This window comes from Mesocricetus auratus, unplaced genomic scaffold (assembly GCF_017639785.1).
Source record: "Mesocricetus auratus isolate SY011 unplaced genomic scaffold, BCM_Maur_2.0 Super-Scaffold_100008, whole genome shotgun sequence".
NCBI classification, from domain to species: Eukaryota; Metazoa; Chordata; class Mammalia; order Rodentia; family Cricetidae; genus Mesocricetus; species Mesocricetus auratus.
The window spans coordinates 24,097,967-24,112,995 of NW_024429192.1; positions in this window are offsets into that span (position 1 = coordinate 24,097,967).

A 15,029-nucleotide genomic window follows, 5' to 3' on the forward strand; every position below is an offset into this window, starting at 1 on the left:
GCTTAGATATATTCAATACCATGAGCCAAAGGTGCTTCTTTCTTACTGACTTCAGCTTGGTGTTTGTCTGTGGATCACAGGTCTATGATTTTCCTACTGTGACAAGGCAGACATTTTCCAACTTAATAACTTGGTGGAATTGCAATGTGTTATCCCAAAGCTTTTTGATTTAGCTCCAGGAATACAAACCCAGAGACAAGTGAAGAAAGTAAGTGTAACATGAAAAATAAAAACCCAGACACAGATATCGGGTTCAGGCTGAGGGTCAGATAAGTAAAGCAGTCAAGCCAGTAGACCTTACCTCTATCTCACACTGAAAGAGTAGATCCTGTCTCTATGAGTTCTCTAAGCCACTCCTGCTGCCTGTCCTCAACATGGGTGGAGACTAAATCTCAGAACACAGTCTGAGAAACTGGGCTCCTGTCTTTTATGTACCTCTCTAGGGCTGGGATTAAAGGCATGAGCCCTGTTACTCTTTTAGACTGATTCAATATTGCATAGGCAAGTGTGACCTTTAACTTAGAGAGATCTAACTACCTCTATTTCCTGAGTCCTGAGATTAAAGTGTATGCCACACTGCCCAGCTTCTATGGCTAAGTGCTGTGGTTGGCTTTGCATTCTAATACTTCAGGCAATCTTTATTAAGTCATGAATAATATATCGCCATAAGTAAGTGCTCTCTGTTCTAAGAACTAAAAGATCACCAGGTAACAGACCATATCAGAAAGTAATGTCCCTCCTTTCCCTGCAATTGATTGTTTCTTTATTCTGTTGGTGAGGAGTTATTTTAGTGATGCATTCTATTTTGAAATATGTAGGTCTATTGCAACCAAAGCTATGAGTGCATAGTTACTGTCAACTTTAGCTGTGACTAAATCAACACAAGGTTTCCTTTACATCATTTATTTTGAAGTTCCCTGCTGGCGTAGAGTCTACACTCCGAAATCTTAAAGAAGTCACGGCATTATTGGAAAAGGTGTGGGAGAAGCTAAGGCCTTACGGGAGTTGAGCAAGGGAAACAGCCGAGAAGAGAGTGGTTGTAGAGAGCCTAAGTAGCCCTGAAGAGTGAAAGTGCAAAGCAAAAGAGAATGTTTTTTATCATCTACCAATTTACAATTCATTCCTTTTGTGATAAATGATTATTTTTCCTCTGTTACCAGATTGATCCTGTGAACCCTATTAAATTGGGTGAGACAGTGAGCAAAATGTCTAGAAAACAAATAATCCTAGGCTATGTCTACATGTTTCTCTCCATTTTTTCTTGACTTCTGTTTCTAGCTCCTTTTGGAGGTTACTTTGCCTTTTAAAAATAATAAATAAAGCTTTATGTCTAAAGGATATATTTTTCCAGAAAACTCTTAAAACAGAAAGAAAATATCTGTTTTTTTAAGTATTTTAATTTATAGTTTTTATGTTCTCTGATTGTCAACGATCAAGTCTGTACTAGAACGTTATTTATCCAGCATATAAAAGAACCACTTTTCTCTGTTTTGGACAAATTGTTTCTTACTCAGAAACTTTCAAAGTACTTTCTGCCTATCCTTCCATGTCCTTCTGTATGGCACTTCTGTACAATGGATATTTTAAAGGTGTACTAAGTAATTCATTGTTTATATTGATTTGAACCACATTAGCTACTAGTGTTTAAATAAGCAGGGACAAACAAAATATCTATTAATAGTTTGAAATTTAATAAACATATTGTAAAGCAGCTTATTTCCAAGGAGCAATACAAATTTAAGTTACTTTCTAAAAGGGTCTGCCAACCCATAAAATCTGAGAGTGGCAGAACCCAAATGGGGATGTGTCGTCGGCCTTATCTAGGGGGTTGTTGTTGTTTCCCCTCTTGCAAAGAGGCGAAGTCAACTGAAAACACTGCTTACCCAAAGCAGCTATGAGTATGTAGATGGTTTTGGAGTCTTTCCAAATATTTTAACCAAATATTCAAACGATAACAAATATACCCTGTGGCACCATTGAAGCATACCGCAGTTACACATTACAAATAGAAGCCAAATCACACACTTATGTAAAATAACTAGTATAGCAGAAGAACAAGTTATGTATTTAATAAACAGTCTCAAACTTCTAATGTACTGAAACCCACTTGCAATTTCTCTCCTTGGCTCTGTTCCCTTACACACACTGTTCATTTTTAAGGCTCTCTACCAGGCTTTTACAAAAAAATCAACTTAGCTGATACACCATCACTTCAAATTTCTTTGCTCATTCCTTTGAAAAATTGTGCTCCCATTCACAAGTATTTGTCATATTGAGAAGCAAAAAGTGTGTTTGAACACAGTGTTCCTGATAAACATGGTTGCTACTTATGAAATATGTATGTTAAGGAAAAAAGCCCTCAATACATGTCTATATTCCATACAGGCATGCTTCCTATCTTTTGAAACTTGTAGATACATTTACAAATGAAAGTCATCCATCTGTATTGTGCCTACCAAAAGAAGGCTATTATAGTTTCACATTTACTATTCGTAATTCTGATTGCCTTAATGAAGTGGCCAAGTGGGCACTTCTGTCAATTAAACATAGAGGTATCAATAAAAATTCCAAACCTGGATATGGCGCTTGACTGCAAAACAGCCTCCCCCGAAAGCCTTCCATCACATGAAAGCTGTGAGTTTACAGATGAAATTGCCCATTGTTGCCTTCAGCACACTCTTTACTGGGTTCCCACTGTACTGAATGCTTTATGAATTGGAATGACACTTTACTTTTCTTTAAACTGACAATTAGCTAATACCATTAACTATTTCTAAATGTCTTCTCATCAATCTACCTACTTAACAGGCTTGCAAACTCATTGTTCTCTATTGGGAAGGAAAAATACTATACTGATAATTAATTTCCATAAAGGATAATGTCGTAAGATTATTTTCCCCTGTAATCAACTTTGATTGAAAAGAAAAGGCACTGTTTTGCCAGAATGTGCATATTGGCTGGGCTTTTCAGTGCATTTTGAATTTATTTTTAACTTGGGTTTCTGTTTGAGCCAAAAAAGATCATCTTCTTCCTACGGATTTTCCTCCTATTTTGCTGATTAGCTATAGAATGAAGCGAAGCACCTGATGGGCCACATTAAGAAGGATGCTAAGCCGTTTACAAGTCTCAGTAATTAATGACTATTTTTATCACAAAGAATATAGACTGGCTTCTTCCATCTATCTGAAACTCAATGTAAGCCCCTATAAGCCTCAATGCAGCATAATTGGTGCAATAGAGCTGAAAATGAGATGGAGGATATAAAGCAGCTTCAGTAATCCTGCCTTCAGCTAAAATGGAACAGTAGAAGCCCTGGCAGCTTCCAACATGGTTACTGCTAAGGTTTCAAGTCCGCCAGCTGCCTGATGTTTCTTGTGAAGTCCTCATCGCTGTTTATATCCTTAAATAGAGTTCAAATGTTTAAAATAATTATATTTATGGGACTGATGTACTGTGGTCAACAATTTGCTTCTCAGCCTTTTGGTTCTAATTGGATGCTTTCTTCAACTGAGAACAATCAAGGGCTGTGGAATTGTATCAGTTTTTACTCTGACCACCCTCTGCTCATATCCTCTCAAACCTCTTGGGATAAGTTTTGCTTTTTCAGTGTTGTTATTAAAAATCCCACTCTCTTGTAAATCATAATATGCTAATAATATATCTGGGAACTCAATTGGAGGAATGAAAAGAGCTTCACATTCATGAGGGCATGCTAAGCGAATCCGCAGTAAATGCTGGGTAGTGTGCTGTTTGATTTGTGACCATCCCCTTCAGCACTCTGTATAGCACTGCAAAGCCTAAACCAGCCATAATCCACAAATAAGCCCTTAGTAGGTTTGTACAATATGGCTGAAAGGAAGTCAAGGTTATTTTCAGCAACCCATTTAAGTAGCATGCAAGCATTTCTCTGTGTTCTACCTCTGGTGCTGGTACCACTCTCCATAAAAATAGAAGCCCAGCTTCTCTAAAAGAAGGCTATGTTTATAGTCTAGTACACACACACTTAGTCCATGTCCATTCCTAAGAGCCAGCCCCCAATACCATGAAATACAGTCTATCCTGAAGTCCTAGTAATTGCGCCTGGCATGATCTCAGATGCATTTCCTACCAGGCAACTCACAGCCAACACATTCTCTTAAGAAACGGAGAGGACAACAGAAAGCAAGGAACAGAAAATACACCCAACAAACACAAGACCTGATATTAGCACCTATAGTTAAAACCATACCCAAAGCAGATGCCTAGACAACAGCAAAAAACACAATCGAGGACAGGCCAATTTGTCTCCACTAAAACCTGGCAACCCTACTGCATCAGATCCTGATGTAGCAACAATATAGCTGAAGCGCAAGATAAGGACTTCGAAATAGCATTTACAAATATCTTAGAAGCCGTTAAAGAGGAACTCAATAAATCCATTAAAGGAATCCATGAAAACACAAACATTCAAATGAAATGAAGAAACAGTTCAAGACTTGCAAGTCAAAATAGAATCAATAAAGAAAATCCAAACTGTGGGAAAACTAGACAGGAAATACTTGGGAACTCAGACAGAAAACTCAGAGGCAAACCTCACTAACAAAATGTAGGAGATGGAAGAGAGAATCTCAGACATTAAAGACAAGATAGAAGAAGTGGATATCTAAGTCAAAGAAAATGGTAAATCTATATTTAAAATATGTCCAGGCATGGAGGAATTCAGTAAATCTGTAAAATCGTCAATTTGCAAGTAATAGATATAAAGGAAGGAGAAGAATCCCAGATCAAATGCCCAGAAAATATTTTCAACAAAATCATACATGAAAATTTCAAAAATCTTGAAGGGTGAGACAAGGTTCCTCCATCTTGTCTCAGCGGGAGCCATCATTGGTTTAGCCTGAAACTGACCCTTTCCTAATCCCACCCTAAAAAGAAATGTGGGGTAATGCCAAAACCTGTTCTAGAAACTTGGGGTCAAAGTGTCCCACCAAACTGCATGATTTTGGCTGCTGTTAAACTGTTTGCATAACTTTCCCATGCAACTGCCAAGCAAGATGTCATTTTTTTCTGTTTTCATTGTCTTTAAAAGCTCCCTGTAAAACTAATCCATGGCTGCTCTGTGAGAATTGTTTCTCTCCAGGTGGTTGCTGGAGAGCTTAATATAGAGTCTCACTTCTTTCAGGCTTTTGGTCCTGCTGAGTGGGCTTTGGATCTCCATCCCACAATAAGGGGTGCCTATCAAGGCACAAAAACGTACAGAACACCAAATAGACTGGATCAGAAAAGAGCTGCCCATGGCACATAATAATCAAACTAAGCATAGTGTGGTGTTAAAAGTTGCAGAATTCTCCAAATGGACTTCCTTGGAGCAGTTCTTAATTCTTCTACATACCTGTGCTAGCTAATTTTATGTCTCCATTAAGATCCAGCTGTGGGCATTTTCTTAATTAATTATTGATTAGGTAGGACCCAGTCCATTGTGGGCGATATCATACCTGGACTAGTAGGCCTGGGTTATATAAGAAAGCAGGTTGAAAAAGACATAATAGCAAGCCAGCAAACAGTAACCCTCCATGTCTTCTACATCAGCTCCTGCCTCTAGGCTCCTACCATGTTTGAGTTCCTGTCCTGACTTCTTTCAGTGATGGACTATGATGACTACGAAGTGGAAATATAATCCAATTAAGCCCTTTTCTCCCCAACTTGCTTTTGGTTACTTTTTTAATCACAGCAATAGTAACCCTAAGATAAGTTCTCCAAACAGTGTTGTTTGGGGGAGGACTGTGGAAGAACTTCAGAATATTGGGCTAGAAATTCTTTGAGAGTTGACAACTAAGTGAGCTATTCTGTAGGAGCTTAGAAGAAAAGAATGTTGAGAGCAGTGCAGATAATAGAGGCCTGGCTTGTGAGGTTTTGAAGGAAAGCAAAGAGTTCAGCAGTTCGTGTGTGTGAAGAATCAGATCAGCTGGAGCTGAAAAATCTGCTGTTTATTGACAAGAGCCAGTAACAGTAAACTCAAATCTTGGCTTTGCTAGGAAAATGCTTGCTGGTCAGCTGTGGTTGACGAATCAGCTGTGATTAAGCACAGACCAGCATCATTGAGATGAAACTTTGGGAAGTGTTTCCTCAAGGTCACCACAGAGAAGCAGTGTTCCAGAGGCAGCCAGGGTTGTACTTCATGCTGGCACCTGAATTCAGTAGTGTAAGAATCACCTAGGTGGTGCTGGTTTTGACGGCATGGCATAAAGGGGACATGGAGAGCAGCTGAGATTTGGCACTCTGTATCATGGCTGGAGTCGCTGAAGGGAGTTCAGAAGAGGCTATTGGTGAAAGTGTGGTCCAGCTGCAGCAAAGGACCTCTGCAATTTTGGAGCTGCCAGAACCAGAGGATGACCACCAAGAACAGCAGTAGCAGTGGAGAGGAACCATCTGGATCTTGATGGACAAGCTGTGTTCTGCAGAGAATGGAGCCAGAGAAGTGAAACAAGTTTCTTGGAGGAGCCCAGAATATCCTGAGTGAATCCCAAATAATTGGACATGGAATTTTTCACACGTTTGGACTATGCTTTTTTTTTTTAAAGATTGTGGATGGGCCCTGGTTCTTTCCTCATGAAGTAAGAGAGTATTTAAAATATTTTTGATTTTACAAGATCCCACAGTTGAAGAGAACTATTTTTAAAGACAATGGGTTTTAAAGAGACTGAATTTATAAGTGTCTGGATTTCTAAAGACTTCAGGACTTTTAAAATTTGGAATGCTTATATTGTGATATTGATACTAATGGGTGATCGTGGAGAAGGACAAGAAAGGAAAGGCTATGCTCTAACCGCATTGTTTGTGTGTCAAGTTAACAAGGAGTCAGTCATGCTGGCTAATTTTATGTAAATTTGACATGAGCTAGTGTTATCAGAAAGGAGAGACCTACAGTTGAGAAAATGTCTCCCTAAGATTTGACTGGAAGTCGTTTTCTTAATTAACAATTGATACTGGCGGTCCCAACACACTCTGAGTGGTACCCTTACTAGACCGGTGTTTCTGGGTTCTATAAAAATATTACTGAGCAGGGCCTCACCCTCCCTGGGGAATGAGGGGATAAGGGGGGGGGTTGGGGGGAGGGCACAAAGGAGGGGAGGGAATGGGAGAGGGACCTGGAACTGACTTGTGAAGCAACCTCGTTTCTTATCTAAATTTAAACTGGAAAATAAAAAAAAAAGAAAAAAAAATATTACTGAGCAAGCCATAAGAAACAAACCAGAGAGCAGCATCCTCTGTGGGCTTTGTATTAGCTTGTTCTTCTGGGTACCTGGCTTCATTCAGTGATGAACTACAATGTGTAAGCCCTTTCCCTGTAACTGACTTTTGGTCTTGGTGTTTTACCACAGAACTGAAACTCTAAGACATTACCCCTATGCAAACTTGAGTGAGTTCTTTGATACTCTGCATTGCAATTAGTCTTGAGCTGAATAAAAAGGAGAAAGTTGATCACTTGGAATTATGATTGAATAAGCTATCAAGGGGCTTATACCTGGAGAAGACTGATCCTCTCACATATGTATAAACACACACACACACACACACACACACACACACACACACACAAAGTGATTCTACGGACAGTATATAAAATGAACAGAGAGATGAGTTGAGAGAGGAACATTCAACCCAAAACACCAAGAGGTAAACTAGAATATAGCATTCAGAGAGGGAGAGAGAGAGAGACAGAGGTCTGAATGTTCTACATGACAGAGAGGTCTATTCGACTTTGTATTGTAAAAGCTCTTTAATATCTGATGTGGTGATGCTGTAACAATAAACAGCACACTTACTGAAAGTAAAACTAAGTATTTATTGTAGAAATTACTCACAAGATACCAAGCAAGTAACCCAGATGAGCCCAGTAGTTTTCCCGCTGCTGAACCGGAATCTGAAATCCGGGAAAAGAGACCAAGACTTCCTGTGTGCTGTATTTTATGCCTTCCCCCGTAACGCCCCCTAGCCATGCCCAAAAGTGGGCCTGGCTAGTGACGTAGTTCACCACCTACGTACATATACGTCTTTAAGTCCATCCATATACGTCTTTAGTCATGCCTAAAGTGGGTGTGGTTAGCAGTGTGGTAAACTGCTCTTTTATTACCTCATCTGTATGAGCCTCTAGTAAGTCACATGGTTAATGGTGGCATACAGGCTTCCTCCTACAATGTGGTATTTCCATAAACAGATATGAATAGCTGCTCTATATAAGTAGTGTAGGACTTTGTTACATATTGTTTCAGGAGCACAGTTCTATGTCATCTTCTATGTGGAGCCCTGAAAATCATTAATACATAAATCCCTTTGTAGTGAAAATTATAATCACTCTAACTCAAAAACTGCATCCCTCTTAACAAGAGTTTCAATAATATAAAGAAGAAATACATTTCATAGTTGTCTTCTTCATAATAAATTGTTCAATTCAGTCTCACAAGTTATACACACTACAAGAAATAACTGGCTATGCTGCCTAAGAATGTTGACATTGTGGAACTTTATACTATACCTTTGATTTGTTGATCATTCCAAGAAATATTTTTTATTAAACTTTGTCAATGACAGAAATATCCCTTTTATTGTTTCATTTTTTCCAAGTAATATGTGATGCTTTGAAAATATTCTTTTTTTTGCTGTTTGCACCCCTGTATCTGATGCAAAATGATTTCCTCACTGGATAACCTTGGCTGCACGTGACTCACAGGAATTCTCCACATTCTCTATGGGATTTCCGTAGGATTACATGCTCCTGTTGTTACAGTGCTATCACATCAAATAATAATACATCCATCTAGGACTCAAGAGAGGAATCTTCTTAAGGCAGGAAAATATTTTTCTCAGCCATTTTGAAATTGAAATTCATGGTAACACTTTATATTTTTTGTTGACTTATCTTCCTTATCAGAGAATTATAATCAGTAATCATGAGATCATAAAAACAAATATCTGACCAAGAATGGAATTGTGAATGAAACAAATTTTTTAAATTACAGTGGTTCTTGATTAGTGCAGATTGTGTGTGTGTGTGTGTGTGTGTGTGTGTGTGTGTGTGTGTGTGTGTGTGTTTATATATATTACAGCCTGTGGTCCAAACAAAGGCTGTCTAGGAATAGAAAGTCCAAGATCCAGTAGGTTCCCGGTCTACAAGACTGAGGATCTCAGCTGGTTGTCAATTTATGGTGGAATCTCAATGCAAATACCAATGAAGAAATAAACTTTCTAGGAAGAGAGAGGTCAAACAGGCAAAGAACAATTCTCTTCTTTGTGTTCCAGATTAGAGATGGATCTTCCCACCTCAAATGATCTGGGTTAAACTTCTCACTTCAAATGATTTAATTAACAAAAAACATTCGCTGGCTTCCTTGGGTTCTGTTCAGTATTTAACTGTGGGTGTTTGTCTCTGCTTCCATCAACAGAGAGAGAGGAGCGAAGAGCAAATTGGCAAAGAATGGGCTGGCAAAACCAGCAGAGACAGCTGGTCTGAACAGGGGAGAGCTCTTGGACCCCAGACCAACAGCTGGGAGGCCAGCATGGAACCGATCCAGAACCCCTGAATGTGAGAGTCAATGAGGAGGCCTGGGCTACCTATGGGGTCCTGAGCAGTGGATCAGTGTTTATCCCTTGAATACTAACAGACATCGTGTCCATAACACAAAGAGGGTTGCTCTCTCTGCCTGGACTCTTAGGGAAGTGCCTGGACCCTACCCTGAATGACTCTAGATATCCCCTATGCAGAAGGAATTGGCAATAGGGTGGGAGGATGGGGGGGATGGGGGGTGCGGGGGAGGGGAGGGAGAGGGAACTGAGATTGACATGTAAAACAAGCTATTTAAAATTAAAAAATGTTAAAAAAAGAATAAAAAAAAGAAAAACCATTCACAGGTGGACCTATCAATTTACGTTTTAGTTAATTCCAGATATAGTGAAGTTGACAACTAAGAAAGATTACAAGAATCAAAACTGTTTAGGAAGAACATATTAAATTTAAGTGTATGAATTAATGAGAAATTGTGCAGATCTGAAACAACAATTGGGAAAAATGCAGGAGTAAAAGATATCATTGAAATAGTAAAATACCTGAAAGTTTTATATCTTGGCACTCACAAAGAGCCAAAGATACTCAACAGCAGTGGTTCATAACTTATAGGTCATGACCCCTTGGGGGGGTCAAACAACCCTTTCATAGGGGTTGCCTAAAACCATCAGAAAACAGAGCTATTTACATTACAATTCATAACAGTAGCAAAATTACAGTTATGAATTAGCAGTGCAATAATTTATGGTTGAAGGACTCCACAACTGTATTAAAGGGGTACCTGCATTACAAAGGTGGAGAATCACTGCTTTAGAGAGTAATGTGTTGGGAAAGTTTTTTTTTTCAGGAAAGATTGTTCAATGTAGATATTGTTCCTGTTTTCTAAAAGGAGCAGTAGCATCTGTAAGGTGAGACCTTCTTCCGTGGCTTCCAAATCTAGCGTACAGTTAGTACATGCTGAATCACACAAGATCTATCATATTCAACCCTTAGGAATGATTCAAACAGGTTTAATGGGGACTTGTGTTCTAGGCAAAACTAAAAAGATAATTGTGAAGACAATTTAAGAACAGAACAATTGTATTTCATCCATAAATGTAGCAGAGCTCTAAGGCACTGTGTAGCACTTTGTTTGCCTACGGATTCTTGTCATCTCAGTGACCATTATAAATCCCAGGGTGGGATATCTGGGAAATCCTCCCTAGTTTACTCACCAAAGTCTCTGAAATGGAAACTCAGAAAGTGAAAAATTTAAGGATTATGAGGCCTTTATAATACCCTGGGATGAGAAGACTATTGAACTTGGACCTTTTCCCCACCTAACAGAGCAGTGCACTTGGAGATAAACCAAAGCTATCCTGATACTACATCACTTCGCCTCTACCACATTATTCTACACCCACAAAAACCAAACACTAGACGCACTGATTTTTACCGTTTATGAATAAAGACACTGACACAGAATTGTTTGGGGCTCAAAGCCACTCAACAAATGTGCTTTAAAGTCAGATTAAACTGAGATAACATAGTGTTTCCTTTTTCTTTTCATTTCTTTTTAAAATTTAACAGTACACTACACATTTTCAGTCTACCGTCCTGTTTTTCATTGCTTTTCCATCTATAGGAATATGCTTCCCTTGACTTCATGTTTTCCTATTAAAACTACCCTATAAATGAGGTAGCAGTTGTTGAAATAACACATCTTTCCTTTGCTGAAAGAAAGCCTAATCCATAGTTTACATCAAATAAATCAATATAACAACTTAGTATTGTAAGACACCCCCAGCAAAGAAATTTTAAATGGATGCATTTCTCTCACTATTGCAATTTTACTAGGGAAGACCCTAAATTAAGGCTAGTTTCCTACAGTGCTTCGAAGTGCTAAAATATACTAACCATAGTACCAGTAATCTACACAGTCTTGCATTATACCACCTTCATAATTTTGTTGCATTTGTAATTTATTCTTATACAAATTTATTCTCATAAGTCCCTGATTGTGAATTATGAATGAAAGTTGAATAGAATTTCTATTGTTGAAATCTGTAGTGTCACTGAGATTTTCCACGGGTTTTCTCTCCTAACATTCAAATTCAAAGTCTTAGAAATTATTTTCAGAGAGACAAGATTCATTCTTTCCACCAGCATTGCAGGGCTTCACAATATAAAATGAAGGAGAATTGATATAAATATTTAAATGCTCTCTAGCCTATTATTATCATCCTTGTGTTCATGATATGAGATTCTTCTATGAAAGAAATCAGAGGATGAATTTCAGTTCTCTACAATGATAATTACCTATTGCATCTAATTTTGGAGGGCAAGATTTTAAAGACAACGGGGTCACTTTGTACAGGATAGAAGTTGGCTAAAATCAAGGTATGACCTCTCCTGTCATAACTTAAGATTAATTTCTAAGCCTTGTGGTCTTTGTGCTTGCTTTCTTCTGACATTAACCAGTAAGTTTCTTCAGTGTCTATTCTGAGTGGATGTCTATTTGCCTGCATACTCCTACTATGAAAAGTTATGTGTCATAATACTGAAATAATCCTGGTAGGTAAATGTGGATATAAAAGTACACTCTGGTGATGTCTTTAGGATACTCTAAATGAGCCTGAACTCGCATGCTTTTTAAGAATTTCAAATCTGTGCCTATTCCCGTATGCTACCTGCCTGCCCAATTTCTTTCCTTCAAAGGGTTAATCTCCTTTTAAGGAAGGGCATTAACTTACCAAAAAGGAAATGGTGTGCTTGTAATGGCAAATGCACATGCCTCGTCCCTTCTATTTGATAGAATGGTACTTGTCCTGTGTAAATTGTGTATTCTTCTATAAACAGACTCTCTTTCTGTAGCTAGAAGAGCCAATGCCCTGTGCAGATGGTACCAGACCCTTATTCACAAATACATACACTTGGTTTATCTGAAAGTTTTGATATTTAACCTTCTGTCTAAACCTTAAATCAAGGCCCCCGGGCAAGGACTAATGTCTTCATCCTTTTAAATTTAAAAATCTGTTTCAAACTAGAGATGAGAAATTAAACTCCCAGAATGATTTGAGTCTGTGAACATAAAAATAGCCCTCTAGCATAGTATGCATTCATAACGAGAGTCATAATCTAAGGATCAGTCTCTCAAAATGAGAATGAGGATCAAAAAGAATTACAGTGGGAGAATGTGTCTGTAAAAAGACATCTATAAATCTCTGTGCATGCAAAAAGCCAAACCAACACAATTAAAAAACAAGTTTATTTAAACATGTCTTCAACCCTCACAAAAATATTCACATAAAAATACAATACAACCAAAATTATGCTATTTAGATTTTTTAAAAGTAATTATAGGATTTAACTCATACAGCAGCTAGGGAAATTATCATAGGTTGTAGCTACTGCCACCATAAGAATTGGTTTCAATTCAGCCTTTAATGAGATCAGCAATTTCTATTCATTTTCATGGGTACCTACTTCTGTAATGAAAGGGATTAATTTGAAGTTCCTAGAAATGCATCAACTATCTCATGTTGGAGGGTAGCTAGTCTATGGGCCATAAATATAATTTCCTCAAGTACTAGGTTGACTGTTTCATTAAAACGGATGATGTTTTTAGTATTTCATATGCAAAGCCTTGCAACAGCTATATAAAGCAGGATTTTAATATAGAATATATTTGCAGAGGAAAAGATGTCAAGAAGGCAACCACCACTCACTTATGAATGAACTTGTCATGGTGGGTAAATGCCTCTTTTGGGGGGGGCAAGAGCAAAATATTCTGAGTTCCACATTTAAGCTAGAAAATGCAAAGGCAGAAAACACATTTATCATGACTATTCTTTAAAACAAATTATATTAGTTTATTCAACATTTTTCTATGTAAAACACATAATGCATGAAGGGTAGGACTAGATGTCTGGGGAGAGGCTATGGACACATTGTGGATTAGCCTCTATTCTGGTCTCATGACCTGACCCCTGACTTTTAGTGAACATTTTTAAGTTTATAGTCCATGCAGTTCAGATGGGCAATGTTGACAATGGCAACACAGTGCATCATGAAAATGTAAGGGACACCGTAAAGCTGACAGCAGGTCAGAGCACATATCCAGCCAGCTCCCTACAAACCATTCATAAGTGAAACTACCTAGAGAATGTAAATGCCACAAATATAATGATGATGCAAGTACTTTATCCTAATTTGACCAAATCATGGTCAGAAAGAACAAAAAGCTAGTCAGTTTTCTCTCTCATGAAAACAAGGGCAACTGGTCTCTCAATATCTTTCATTAATTTTGATAGATTTATATTTCATTGATAAAGGGGAGTTGATGATGACTTTGATAGTTGACAATTAAAAATGCTTAATACACCAAAAATTATTTATAAAACAGTAATAATCCATCTAATTTTTGAAAGTGGACATCATGCAGAATGTGATTAAGTGTATATTTCTTTGAAAATTTCCAGAATCTCTTTTGAATCTTGACATAGTACTCATCATATTTGAGAGAATAATTACATATAATGATTCTTTGCCTTACCACAGAAATCCTATCCTTGGACCAGAATCTTCTATGATACCTGTAAACGAATGACAAGAGATCAGCAGTAAAGATGTACTAGACAAAAACCAACCATATACACAGAGCCTATTATGTGTTATAGTCCTCCCCTGCAGACAGGTAGACAGGGGGCATCCATGAATGATATATGAGTTCTTCAGGTATACCAATCAAAAGCAGAATGTTTATTCTCTTAAATATTTGGAGACCTCCTGTCACATCGACATACAATGCCCTCCAAAGACCAAAGCAAGAGTAAATGTGGTAGTTTGGGGCTCTGGGGGAGGGATGGCTTAATTTGAGCATCTTTGGCTACTTTAGTGAATGTTTGTACAAATATCATTCAGAGAAGAAAGAAGAAAGAATATCTAGCTTATTTAATTCCGTATTTCCCAAACTCTTATTACTTATTTTGTTCTCAATTTTTTACCTGTTTGTTGAATGAATGTCCTGTTAATCAATGCCAACTGAGAGAATGACAGATTATCAACATTTTCTTAAATAGCTAAGTCGTTTGGGGTATTGACTTATAACAGAATGCATTTCCTCTACAAGTTACAAAGTCCCAAAATCTAGATCTAATTCTAAGAGAATGGACCAATATAATATGGCAAGGTAAGTTCTAAATTTAAAAACATGACCTAAGCCATGACATACTATGCACCAAGTAAATAAATCTTTCTGAGTAAAAGAAAATTGTAGCATGTTCTATTGAAAGAAAAGAAGATCCCCTCTACTTCCTTAGTCTCATATACAAACTGAGAACTAATTAATAAGAGAGTTGACTTGGAAGAGAAAGGTATAAAACTTTCACTTAATTTGCATATGCATGGGGATCTTCATAAGTGAATAAAATTCAAAGAAATTACCCAAACAAGGTGCTGGATAAGAAGAGTAAATTCTAGGGACTCTGTTAAGAGATGATGGGTATGG